The sequence below is a fragment of the Thamnophis elegans genome, chromosome Z (genome assembly GCF_009769535.1).
Source record: "Thamnophis elegans isolate rThaEle1 chromosome Z, rThaEle1.pri, whole genome shotgun sequence".
NCBI classification, from domain to species: Eukaryota; Metazoa; Chordata; class Lepidosauria; order Squamata; family Colubridae; genus Thamnophis; species Thamnophis elegans.
In genome coordinates, this window is record NC_045558.1 from 69,563,015 (window position 1) to 69,575,510 (window position 12,496).

The window sequence follows — 12,496 nt, forward strand, 5'->3', positions numbered from 1 at the left end:
TGCCTAGTTGGTTAATATGCTATTCTCCATAGAATGACATTCTCATCCACCATTTGCCAATTTTTTTTTTTCCTTTTCTTGTAACAGTTCTTTTGTATTCTGTGGTCAATAATGTACTCAACCTCATCCAGGTATTCTGTAGTGTCTACTCCTATCCCAAAATAATTTAAACAATTTTATCATATTTCTGAAAAATGAGGGGTTCCATTCAATTTATAGCTTGTCTCATTTTTATGAGTGATGGCACACATAATATTTGCATAGACTGGTTAAACAATAGGAAGATAGCAAGTATCTATAGCAAATTGTTACTGTGAATTCATACTTCTAAAGAAAGTGTTCCTATTCATGGCTCATGCTGTCTGTGTTTCCAGGTTATTATTGCTATAAAGCAACCATTTTCATCCTGGTGACATCCAGTTATGTTGGATTGTCTTTCCCATCAGATCAATCAGGCATTGCCGAGTCTGAGTCCAACATATTTGGAAAGCACCATTTAGAGAAGGCTATTTTAAGGTTATGAAGTAACATAAGATACATAAAGTATGTAGGAAGGCAGAATATTTGACTACATTGTGAACAACAGTGGGTTGCTAACCAGTTTCCTACTGGTTTGCTTGTGTTCACATTCACACACACACAACGCTTCTGTGTATGCACAGAAGTTTCTGCACATGCACAGAAGCGTCTGGGTGGGTGGGCAGAGCCTCCTGCCGCTACTACTAGTTTGGCCGAACTGGGCCGAACCAGGAGCAACTCACCTCTGATTGTGAAGGCCTGAATAGTGAATTGAATAGGAACATGGCAAATATGGTAGATTGAGGGAAGGTGGTTCCTACAGTTATATTTATGCATACCTTGATTCTTGAAAATTGACCTCTCTTTTGGACAGTGTCAGTTTAAGGTATCTAAGCAATTTACCTCTAAAGATGAAATAATAAGAAGTTGCACAAACTGTTTGAAACATCATAGACTGGAGGAACAAGATAACAAAGTTCTACATGCTTCCATTAAAACTAAATGTTAAAAAGAGTAAAAAGCACATCATGTTACTATAGTTGATGCCACTCTCACCCTCATTCTTTTTTTTATTGCCAACATTTCTGTCTATCTTGAGAAGATGATAACTATTGACATTGTACTTTCTAGTAGGAAGAAGTAGCTGTTGAAATGCACTCTCTGAACTTCCTTTTCCAACAACGTATTTCAGATTCAGCCCACATACTAGGTCCAGTTCTGCCTATTTTCTGGTGTAAATTTCCTAAACTTTTGCATCTATTTAGCATTTTCAATTATGTAGCAAGTTTCCTAGTAACTGATCTTCTGAGTGCTCCCGAATGTCAACCATCCCCATGAATAGAGTTGCAATCTGCTCTGTGGATATTGCTATGATTGCCATATTGGCAAAAATCCATCATATTCTTCTTAGCTGTCAGGCCAGCCTCCCTCAGCAACCAAGAAAGAAACCACTTAACTCCATTTTGCAGAATTAAGAGTACTTTTACTGGTTATGAAAAGATAGCAGCTAAGCAAAGCAAGATCTGAGGCAAAAACACGTGTAATCATAGATATCAATATGTGACCCAACCCCCTCCCCCTGGTAACCCCATCCCATAGTCCAATCCGCAAAACACTCAGGTGTCATGTAAGTCCCATCTTCAAAAAGCATCATCAGGTTGGTATGCAAGACAGTTGGCCTTGGCGGGTCCATCCACTATCTCCAGGATGCGCAGTAGATGGTGAGAACAAAACTCCCTTTTAACAATTGTACTTAAAACTTCCCTTCCCAAATACCATGCCTCCCCCTCCCTGTTTCAATGACAGCCGAAAGCAAGTAGTGAAGCAGAGGCTGACATCCAGCCCTCCTTCAAGAAAAGAAGTCATCCCTGCAAGAAAACAAAATAACAGGAACAAGACAACATAAGAAATGTACAAGTCAATTAGGATCAAGGTTTATCAGGGTACTTAGTGTAGAACTTCCACAAGAATCTAGGAGCCCTAACATGGGATTTATCAACCCACTCAGCTTGGGAGGGGGGAAAATGTTTCCAGGAGATTAGAAACTGAATTCGATTCCGATGTTTCCTCGAGTGCAAGATTTCCTTAACCTCAAAATGTTGCTCTCCTTCAATGAGAAGAGGGGCAGGGGGTGCAGGTAGGGGCGCATGAAAAGAAGAAGTGTGCTTAAGAGGTTTGCATGAAACACAGAATAAATCTGGTTAAGATGCTTTGGTAATTCCAATCATACAGAAACAGGATTAATGATTTTCACAATAGGGAATGGACTGACATGTAATATGGCCCCAGTTTCTTTGACTTCTGGGTGGTTTGAAGAAACCTGGTGGACAAAAACACTTGATCTCCTACTTTGTACTCCCTTTGCTTCACCCTCTTTTTGTCAGCCTGTTTCTTGTGCGCCCGGTGAGCAGCCTCCAATGCTTTGCGGGTCATAGGCCAAATTTGGCGGAACTGGTCACTTCACTCGGAGAGGGACAAAATTTGCGATTTTTCTCAAGGTAATTCAGGAATCAGTACAAAGTCCTGCCCAAACACAACTCTAAAAGGGGTCAAACCAGTACTGCTGTGTACAGAATTGTTGTATGCCACCTCAGCATGTGGTAACAGATCAGCCCAGTTATCCTGCTGATAATTGATGAAACACCGGAGGTACTGCTCCAAAACAGAATTAGTCCGTTCACAAGCCCCATTAGTCTGAGTATGGTGGGCGGAACTTAGCCCCTGGGCAGAGCCAATTAACTTCAGAAATTCCTTCCAGAAGAGGGAGGTGAACTGGACCCCCCTATCCAAAATTATGCATTCCGGTACTCCATGCAACCAGTATACATGTGAAATAAACAAATTAGCTAACGACTTAGCTGATGCGATTTTGGAACAGAGGACAAAATGAACTTGTTTGGAAAACAGGTCGGTGATAACCCAAATCACAGTATTCCTTAGATTCTCTGGTAATTCGGCAATGAAATCCATCAATATTTCCTTCCAGGGGGCCTCAAGACAGGCCACACCTTGGAGAAGGCCTTGGGGCTTTCCTGGTGGGCGCTTTGTGTTAGCACAAACTGGACAACTGGCTATGTAGGACTCAATGTCTTTTTTCAATGAAGGCCACCAAAATTGCCTCTTAACCAGATGTAGAGTCTTTACAAAACCAAAATGGCCTGCCATTCATGAATCATGGGCCAGTTGAAGAACAATAGCTTTCAGGTTAGCAGGAACATACAATTTAGCCCCTACCCAAGCCAGTCCATCCTTCATAGTGCATTCATTTGAATGTTGTTTGAACCAGTCATCGGACTCAAGGCTTTCCTTGAGTTTGCATATGAGTTCTGTCCTGACCTCTAAATTCGAAGTGTTCTGGCTTCTGGTAACCACCGAGGCAGCAAGACTTTTTGCTGGGATGACTGGGTGAACCACGCTCAGATTCGAGCTGTTGTATTGTGGAAGTCTGGATAAAGCATCAGCCATGAAGTTCTCTCCCCCGCCCCCGGGATGTACTTGAGGTTGAAGGTGAACCAGTTGAAATGTTGCACCCACCGCATTTGTTTAGGAGATAGCTTTCGAGGGGTCTTCAACACTTCCAAATTTTTATGATCAGTCCATACTTCAAAAGGGTGTTTGGCCCCTTCTAGGAAATGTCGCCAGGTCATCAAAGCTCACCTGACTGCAAAAGCTTCTTTCTCCCATATAGCCCATCATCTCTCCATCTCTGTTAGTTTGCAAAAGGTGTAAGCACAAGGCTGCAAGTTCCCATCAGCGTTTGTTTGAAGTACTGCCACATCATTGGCAGCAGCTTGAATGATGAATGGTGCATCCATAGCTGGGTGTTTCAAAACGGGTTCAGCTGCAAAGAGTCGCTTTAGTTTTTCGAATGCAACTTGACATTTCATAGTCCAATTCAATGGCTTCCCCGGTCTGGGCTTGGCCTCCCCTTTTGACTTTAGGAGATTTGTAATGGGCAGAGCAATGTTGGCAAATGAGGGGAAAAATTGACAATAAAAATTCGTAAATTCCCAAAAGCTTTGCAATTGTTTGTGGGTGTGAGGGGGCCCACTCAGTGACAGCCTGGACTTTTTCTGGGTCCATATTGATGCCTTTGTGGGAGATGAAGTAGCTCAGGTAATCAATTTTTCCTTAATGAAATTCACATTTAGACAATTTGGCATATAGTTCTGCCGCCCGGAGTTTTTTGAGTTCAGATCGTACCAATGTCACGTGTTCTTCATGTGTTTCCGTGTAAATAAGGATGTCATCAAGGTAGACCATCACGCCCTTGTACAGGTGCTCATGTAAAACTTCATTTATTAATTGCATGAAAACAGCTGTTGCCCTGTAGGCCAAATGAGAGTACTCTGAATTGAAAACATCCAAGTGGGCAGTTGAAAGCAGTTTTCCATTCATCTCCCTCTTTGATTCTGACTCTGTAGTAGGCCTCTCTTAGGTCCAATGTCATGAAGATTTTTCCTTTACCCAAGTGGGTTAACATATCCTTCATCAGAGGGAGGGGGTAAACATTTTGCACACGTACAGTATTAAGATTTTTGTAATTAACACAGAAACGAAAGGAGCCATCTTTCTTCTCTCTGAACAACACTGGGGCGGCCACCTATGGCCTAGCAGGTTCAATAACCCCCCTTTCTAAATTCTTGTCAATAAACTTCCATAACTCCTCCATTTTGCATGGGGTCATTGAGTAAATCTGGGGTTTTGGAAGTTTAACCCCCGGGAGGGTATCAATGCTGCAATCTGTTGCGTGGTGAGGGGGTAATTTATCAGAGGATTTTTCACTGAAAACGTCCCTTAGGTCTCAATATTCTTTCAGGATTTTCTCCTCCCCCTCAATTTTTTCTTGCACTGCGGCTGCTAGGTTAGATTCAGCATTGGCAATACTGGGAGCCCTCCCTTCTCCCTCAGGGGGTGTAGCGGATCTGATGCGCAACCACCCTTTCTTCCAGTTGATGTGTGGGCTCCATTTACGTAACCAGGGTAAGCCCAGTATGAGAGGCCGGTCCATTCCCGGAGCGACAATGAAACTTATTGTCTCCTGGTAATCTCCAATCCACATGTCTATTGATTCAGTCACAAAATGGGCAAGGCTCCCCCCAGCTATAGACCCATCTAATTGGCAAAAAGCAATGGGGACTTTCAAAGTTCTCAGTTTCAGGCCCAGTTTTTCCACCACTTCAGGGCTAACGATGCAATGTGTGTATCCCGAATCTAAAAGGGCCAGCATTTTTGCTTGGGCTCCAGTAGAGGGCACTTTAAGTTCTACTGGGATGGTCATGGGGCCCGATCAGGAACTTACTAGATGGTCGTCATCAGATTCGGTTTCACTTTCCTCCGATGAGGAAGATGGCTCTTCTTCTCTTGGATTGGGAGGGAATTGCACAGCAGGCTCCACCCCTTTCTCTTCCCAGGCTGTTTATCTGGTTTTCTTTCCCCCCCAGCAGGGAGCTTTGGGCCCATCTTGGCATGGCAATTTGCTGCCCGGTGCCCCTCCTTTCCACAATGGAAGCAGGTGACGGACCGAGGCTTGCTTGTAGACCAGCTTTTCCCTCCTTTTGGTGCTCCTTGGGGGGGGGGTAGCTTTCTCTTGCTCATTGTCTTCATGGTACTTGTCTCTGGCTAGATCAATTTCCACATCCGCTGCCAAATCATACCAGCATTACAAGCTATGCCCCCCTCCCCCTGTTTACACAGTTCTGGTATATATCTTTGTTTAAGCCATCTATGAAGCTGTCCACCAGAGCCTCTTCGGACCATTCCCGCATATAAACAGACAATTCACAAACTCTTGTATATAGTCGCCCACTGGGTTCTTTCCCTGGGTAAGGGTTTTCATTCCGGTTCTAGCCTTCTGCTCTGTGAGCGGATCATCAAAATGTTTCCTCAGAGTGGCCATAAACCTATTATAGTCTCTCAGTAGGGGGTGAGTCATCATTATACAGGGCAACCATCCAAGCCACTGCGTTGTTCTCCAGCACCATGGTAACAACTCTTACCTTGGCTTCTTCTGTGGGGAGGTCCTCTCTGAACTGTTGCATAAAATTCCAGACTTGAACCAGGAAAAATCCTAGGTCTTTTGATTCCCCACCAAATTTCACACCAAGCGGAGGAACTTTCGCCATCCGGCGACTTTGGGGGGGCCTCCCCTTCTTGGAAGGGCTCTCGCGGCTGCTGCTGCTGCTGACGCCGGGGCTTCTTCCTCCTGATGAGCTCCATTGTCTGCCCCTAGAGACCCCCTTGGGCAGAACAGGTCCTCTGCAGTTCTCTCCTCTGGTTCTGGGAGATCAGCTTCTCTTTCAGGACTGCTCTCACGTAAGTGTCACCTCTCCCAAGCCTCTTCAAAGAGTTTCATAGCCTGGGACAACCATCCGCTCCATCTCCAAGGGACATGAGGATGCAGCAGCTCCCATGTCGTCCTCCTGGTCGCTGCCTGGATAGGACATTCTTTTGAAGGTTTAGATTTTATTTACACTCCCCTCGGAATGTGTTAGCTCCGGGATGAGTGCAAAAGTGAGATCTTGCTTAATGTCGGGCCAGCCTCCCTCAGAAACCAAGAAAGAAACCACTTAACTCCATTTTGCAGAATTAAGAGTACTTTTAATGGTTATGAAAAGATAGCAGCTAAGCAAAGCAAGATCTGAGGCAAAAACACCCGTAATCATAGATATCAATATGTGACCCAACCCCCTCCCCCTGATAACCCCATCCCATAGTCCAATGCGCAAATCACTCAGGTGTCATGTGAGTCCCATCTTCAAAAAGCATCATCAGGTTGGTATGCAGGACAGTTGGCCTTGGCGGGCCCATCCACTATCTCCAGCATGCGCAGTAGATGGTGAGAACAAAACTCCCTTTGAACAATCTCTCTTGTACTTAAAACTTCCCTTCCCAAATACCATGCCTCCCCCTCCCCATTTCAATGACAGCTGAAAGCAAGTAGCGAAGCAGAGGCTGACATTAGCTCACTTTGCTTTAAAACTCAGTTTAAGTATTTAAGGAGGAAGTCAACTACATAAATTTTCATCCTGCTTGCTCCTTATATTTTTTAAAAGAAACTATCTGAACATGATGGAACTTAAAAGAAAAACAAAGTTACTAAAATTACCTGCTAAGTTTTGCAACACATACAGAATGATTAAGCTAAACAAACTGTACCAGTAACAAAATCTAATACAATGTTCAAGGAAAAGCTTTTCTTACTGCAAAGTTGTCTCTTCTAGCTTTTTAAATAGCCCATGTAACCCAAACATTAAATCTAAAGTCTATCAACTAATAAGAGGAAATATTTAGTAATTTTCTTTTCTTCCATTCAATTGTATCTGATTGGAAATTGCTTTGTCAAATCCCTGTAATTTCTTGGAAAGTTTTTCAGAAGTGGCTCACCATTTACCGCTTTCCTAGAGCTCAAAGACCCCCAGCTGGTTTAGTGGACTAGAACTTATGGTTTTCCCAGTTTTTACCTGATGCCTTAACCACTACATCAAACAGTTTCTCAATGCTTCACTTTAGAGAAGCATATTTTAATGTCTCAGTTGTATTCCATCAACCTAGCAACTTCACACATTTATTTCAGAATGGTTATCAAAATAGATTCTAGACCAGAACAAAGCTGCTTTAATAATGGTGGTGGATAATCTTTTACAGAAATATAGGAAGATTGTGGCAAAGTTAATTTTCCATGATCTTTTGTAACAATATAATTCAAAAAATTATAGTGTTTAGAAAATAAAGCAAAAAATTGGGAATATCTGTAGTGGTTCTGTGATTTGTGCTTCTATTCCAGAAGATGATATTACACAATAGCTGTTTTAGCTTCTTGGTAGTAATGTTAAAGGGTTCTACAGTGATGGATCCCATATAGTCCCCAGGCTATCATGCAATCACTGGAAATCAGTATCAAGGAATCTGTAGAATGGATTTTGCAACAAATATGTCATCATCATTAAAAAAAAATCCCTTTTAATTCAATTAAATTTTGTCATATTATTTTTTACATTAGACCAGCTGAAACTCAATTCAAATGTAAGGAATTGCTTACAGAAGAATACTGTTGTGTGATTTAACAGTTATACCTGAGAATAACACATTTCTCAAAAGTCATGCTTGCAGAGGGGCTGTTCAAAGAATCAATTCGATCCTATTCCTGATTCCAAGCACTAGCTATGAAAAGGAAATATTTTACCATATTAGTTTTGCTAATATGCAAATTTTACCCATTCTAATATTATATCCTATATGCCATAACTTTTAAATTGTAGTAAATATTAACTTTAAATAACAAATAACAACAGTTATTATAAATTACTAACTTCTGCTTCTATTTTCTAACTATTTATAAAATAGGTCTCAAGTTAAATAGTACTCTGTTTCCATTTTATCCTTAATTTTCATCAATTTCTGTCCATTTTGGCACAATCTAATATTTTCTTTATTACATTTTCACCTATAGATATATTTTCATTTTTCCAATTTTGTGCATACATAATTCTTACTGCCATTATCACATATAATATTAAATATGTAATTCTTTTATTATATTTTCCCAGTAATGTACCTAGTAGGAACAATTCTGGTTTTAAATCTATTTGTTGTGTTGTCATTTCTTCTAATCACCTTTTTATGTTTAACCAATATTTTTTCACCATTGGATAAGTCCACCACATATGGTAAAAGAAACCTAATATTTGTTTACATTTCAAACACTCTGGTGATCTGTTTTGGAACATCTTTGCCATTCTTGCTGGTGGCAATTACCATCTGTAGAACATTTTGTACAGGTTTTCTTCATATGTTGTTGACATAATTAGTTTGTAGTTTTTCCCAAAATTTTTGCCAATTGTCTAATTTTATAGTATATCCAAATTTTTTGGCCCATACTATCATAGATTCTTTTACATGTTCTTCTTCCAGGGAGGGAGGGAGGGAGGGAGGGAGGGAGGGAGGGAGGGAGGGAGGGAGGAAGGAAGGAAGGAAGGAAGGAAGGAAGGAAGGAAGGAAGGAAGGGCAAATGGAGGATTGAAACACCAACCCCTGCAAAAAAATTATTTATTCAAAACAATTTCGGACAGAAAGGAGAAAGCAGAGAAATGACAAACCCACTCAAATATAAACTCTAAAGTTGGTTTTAGATTTGAAATAAAAACCAAACATTCTAAAGGATTTATTCTGTTTGAATTTTTTCCAACTAATATATCTTAACTCCAAAAGATGAGAAAGGGACTCTTTGCCACCAGAATGAAGATAAAAAGAAAATAATCCAGGAATTTTAAAGGAAATTTTACAGTCAAGAAAAAATGTCAGAAGATACAATAAAACAATATTTGGAATAGGCTGGTCTACCTAAAATACCAGACACAGTGAGAATAATGCTAAATGAAACAATAACGACAAAAGAACTAAGAAAAGCAACTAAAAGGCAAAAAATCAATAAAACACCCGGATCGGATGGGCTTCTGGCAGAACTCTATAAAAATTTACAAGAGGTACTAGGGTTGTCAAAGGCCAAGCTCCCCAAAACATGGACAGATGTATACATTATCTTAATACCAAATGAAGATTCAGATCTTCAACAGATAAAAAAACTACAGATCAATATCATTATTAAATGTAGACTATATATATAATATATGCTTCTGTAATTTCAGAGAGATTAAAAATATTTCCTAACAAATTTATACACCCTGAAGAGAATGGTTTCCTATCTAAAAGACAGGAAAATAATATGAGGATTATTGGACACATTGGACTATTACAAAGCCCATTCTGAAAAATAGCTAGCGTTGATTTTGTTGGATGTGCAAAAAGCCTTTGATAATATGAACTGTCAATTTATGACACTACAATTAAATTGTACGGACTTTGGCAAAACCTTCGTAAATATATCCAAGCAATATATTCCAAACAAATGGCAAAAGTGATAGTAAATAGAGATACTGCATAACAGAAAACTTTAACATAAGCAAGAGCACAAGACAAGATAATTCATACTAACTTTGGAAGTCTTGCTTAGAAAGATCAGACAAGATCCAGAAATTAAAAAAGTTTGGAAATAAAAAAAGAAAATTATAAAGTACAAGCATTTGCAGAAAATGGAATACTTTCTTTGGTCATGCGTGATTAGACACAATTTGTCTCTGCAGAAGCTCTCAGTGTACATGTAAAGCAACAGAATAATGATAATCAAGATAATAATAACACCAATTAAAAGAGTGAATAAAAAGATAATGAGGTTACCGTATTATTTGGAGTATACCTTTTTCTCTCAAAAAAGAGGCTAAAAATCTGTGTGTATCTTATACACTGAATACAGCATTTTTGCCTCCCGAAACCCCACCCCCTTCACTAAAATGGCCTTAAGGAGACTTGCTCCTGGGGGCTGGGGAGGGCAGAAATGAATGAAAAATGGGCTGTTTTTTTGCTCAATGTTGCCCCCCTCCAGCACCCAGGAGCACTTTATAAGCCTCCTAAAGGCTATGCATGCCCTTTCCCCCCCCAAAAATGGGCTGTTTTTTGCTCATTTTGGGGGGGGGCACCCCCCAGGAGCACTGTACAAACCTCCTAAAGGCTATTCATGCCCTTTTTTTTAAAAAAGGGCCCATTTTTGCAAAAAAGGGGCCGTTTTGGGGAGGTCTGCAGAGTGCAAAAACTTTTTTAAAAAAATTTGCCTCTTCAAAACCTTGGTGCATCTTATACTCCGGTGTGTCTTATACTCTGAAAAATATGGTAAATAATTGTCTGATTAAATATTAATTTACAGTAGAAATAATCTTTAAAGGCATACAACTATCCAACTTCTGCTAATCTATTTGCATTCTGATGCTACACGAGTAAATAGACTAAATGTGACTTTTTTAAGGTAACTGACCTCGAATAGATGCAACATTTTTCCTTCCTAAATCCTGGAGCAACAACTATCTTTTATGTTCTTCAGCTTTAAAGCTGTCTTCACATTCCAAGAAAAGGTACAGAAAATGCATGAGGATTAAGAATGTTACACTTATTAATTCCTCATGCATAGCATTTTCAATGAAAATGGAATGGAAAAAAGAATCCTTGTTAATCCTTAATTAAAAAGGAAAATTATAACAGTTAAAAAAGTTTCAGAAGCTATAACACTTACATGAGATAAATTATTTATGCACCCACATAAAACTGAGTTAGTTGAAAACAAATAAAACAGTACACCTAGCTAGTAGTAATAAGGAGAAGAGGCAGAAACTATAGTAATGGGAAGAAAAAATTCATATTTTGAAATTTATTTTTGCCAGAATCATAACTGAAAAAAGGACATTTAATAAATTTGCAATTAATTTTGTAAAAACAATTTACAAAATAATACATTTAAAACAAAAAGAAATAAGAAATGATGAGATAAGACATGGGAAGAAGAGGTTTTTCCTGTTGTATTGTTAAAGAAAATGATAAGTTATTGTGTAAAGTAAAAGACTATTATATTGATTTACTGGATTAAAGTCTTGACAAAGGGGAAAGTCGTTTATTTATCATTTTCCCGCTATATATATATTTCTCTTTCTCTCTTTTTTGGCTCTGTAGTTCGCAAAAATGGGCAGTTTTTTTTTCCAAAAAAAGGGCATGCATAGCTCTAGGAGACTTATAGAGTGCTCTTGGGGGCTGGGAGGGGATGGCCTGTTTTTCACTCATTTTTGCCCTCCGCAGCCTCCAGAAGCACTCTATAAGCTTCCTAAAGGCTATGCACGGCCATTTTGGTGAAGGTAGCGGGGTTTCGGGAGGCAAAAAATTGCTGTATTCAGTGTATAAGATGCACCCAGATTTTCAGCCTCTTTTTTGAGAGAAAAAGATGCAACTTATACTCCAAAAATATGGTAATTTTTTATGTGTTTTTAAATTTCAATAAAATTATTATATAAAGAAAACATTTTAAAACCAGCATTTCCAGCATAGAAAACCCAAACCAATTTTTTTTTTCAAATTTCTTTCAAATTTTTACTTAAAATAGTAGCAAAAGATTAATTGTCCACATTTGTACAGTAGCTTTTTATTTTCAGGAAAAAAATAAAAAGAAACAAGCCAATTTAAACCAGTAAAAAAGCACATTATAGTTTTTTCAATATTCATTGAGAGTAGTAATAAACTATCTTATTTCTTTTTAAAGTGCTTTCAGGTTGCAATTTACTTGCATGTATATATTTGTTGTCATTGTTTTTGTTTTTTTAGGAAAAATGGCAGAAGTTTCCAGGCATATATATCCCAAGCATATATACAGTATATGGTTAACTTCCAACATCTGAAGTTAACCATATATTCAGTTCCTGGATTAAGAACATCCAATTTAAGGACAATTCATACTTCTAAATGGACTACTATTGCTAAAAATAGTAGATGGTGTTTTTTCCCCCATGATCTAGGGAAGCTAAGCAATGTTTTCATGGAATACTGAAGCAGCACATTTTTAATATATAGCTTCTTTTCAGAGGTCTATGAAAACTTTGCATGG

At 39.1% G+C, this 12,496-nt stretch overlaps 1 protein-coding gene across 5 annotated transcripts in view; it reads right to left on the minus strand.

Annotated features, from left to right (window-relative positions):
* The window catches only part of ELMO1 (engulfment and cell motility 1), a 532,924-nt gene that overhangs the window by 141,929 nt on the left and 378,499 nt on the right, over positions 1–12,496 (minus strand). The window lies entirely within an intron of this gene.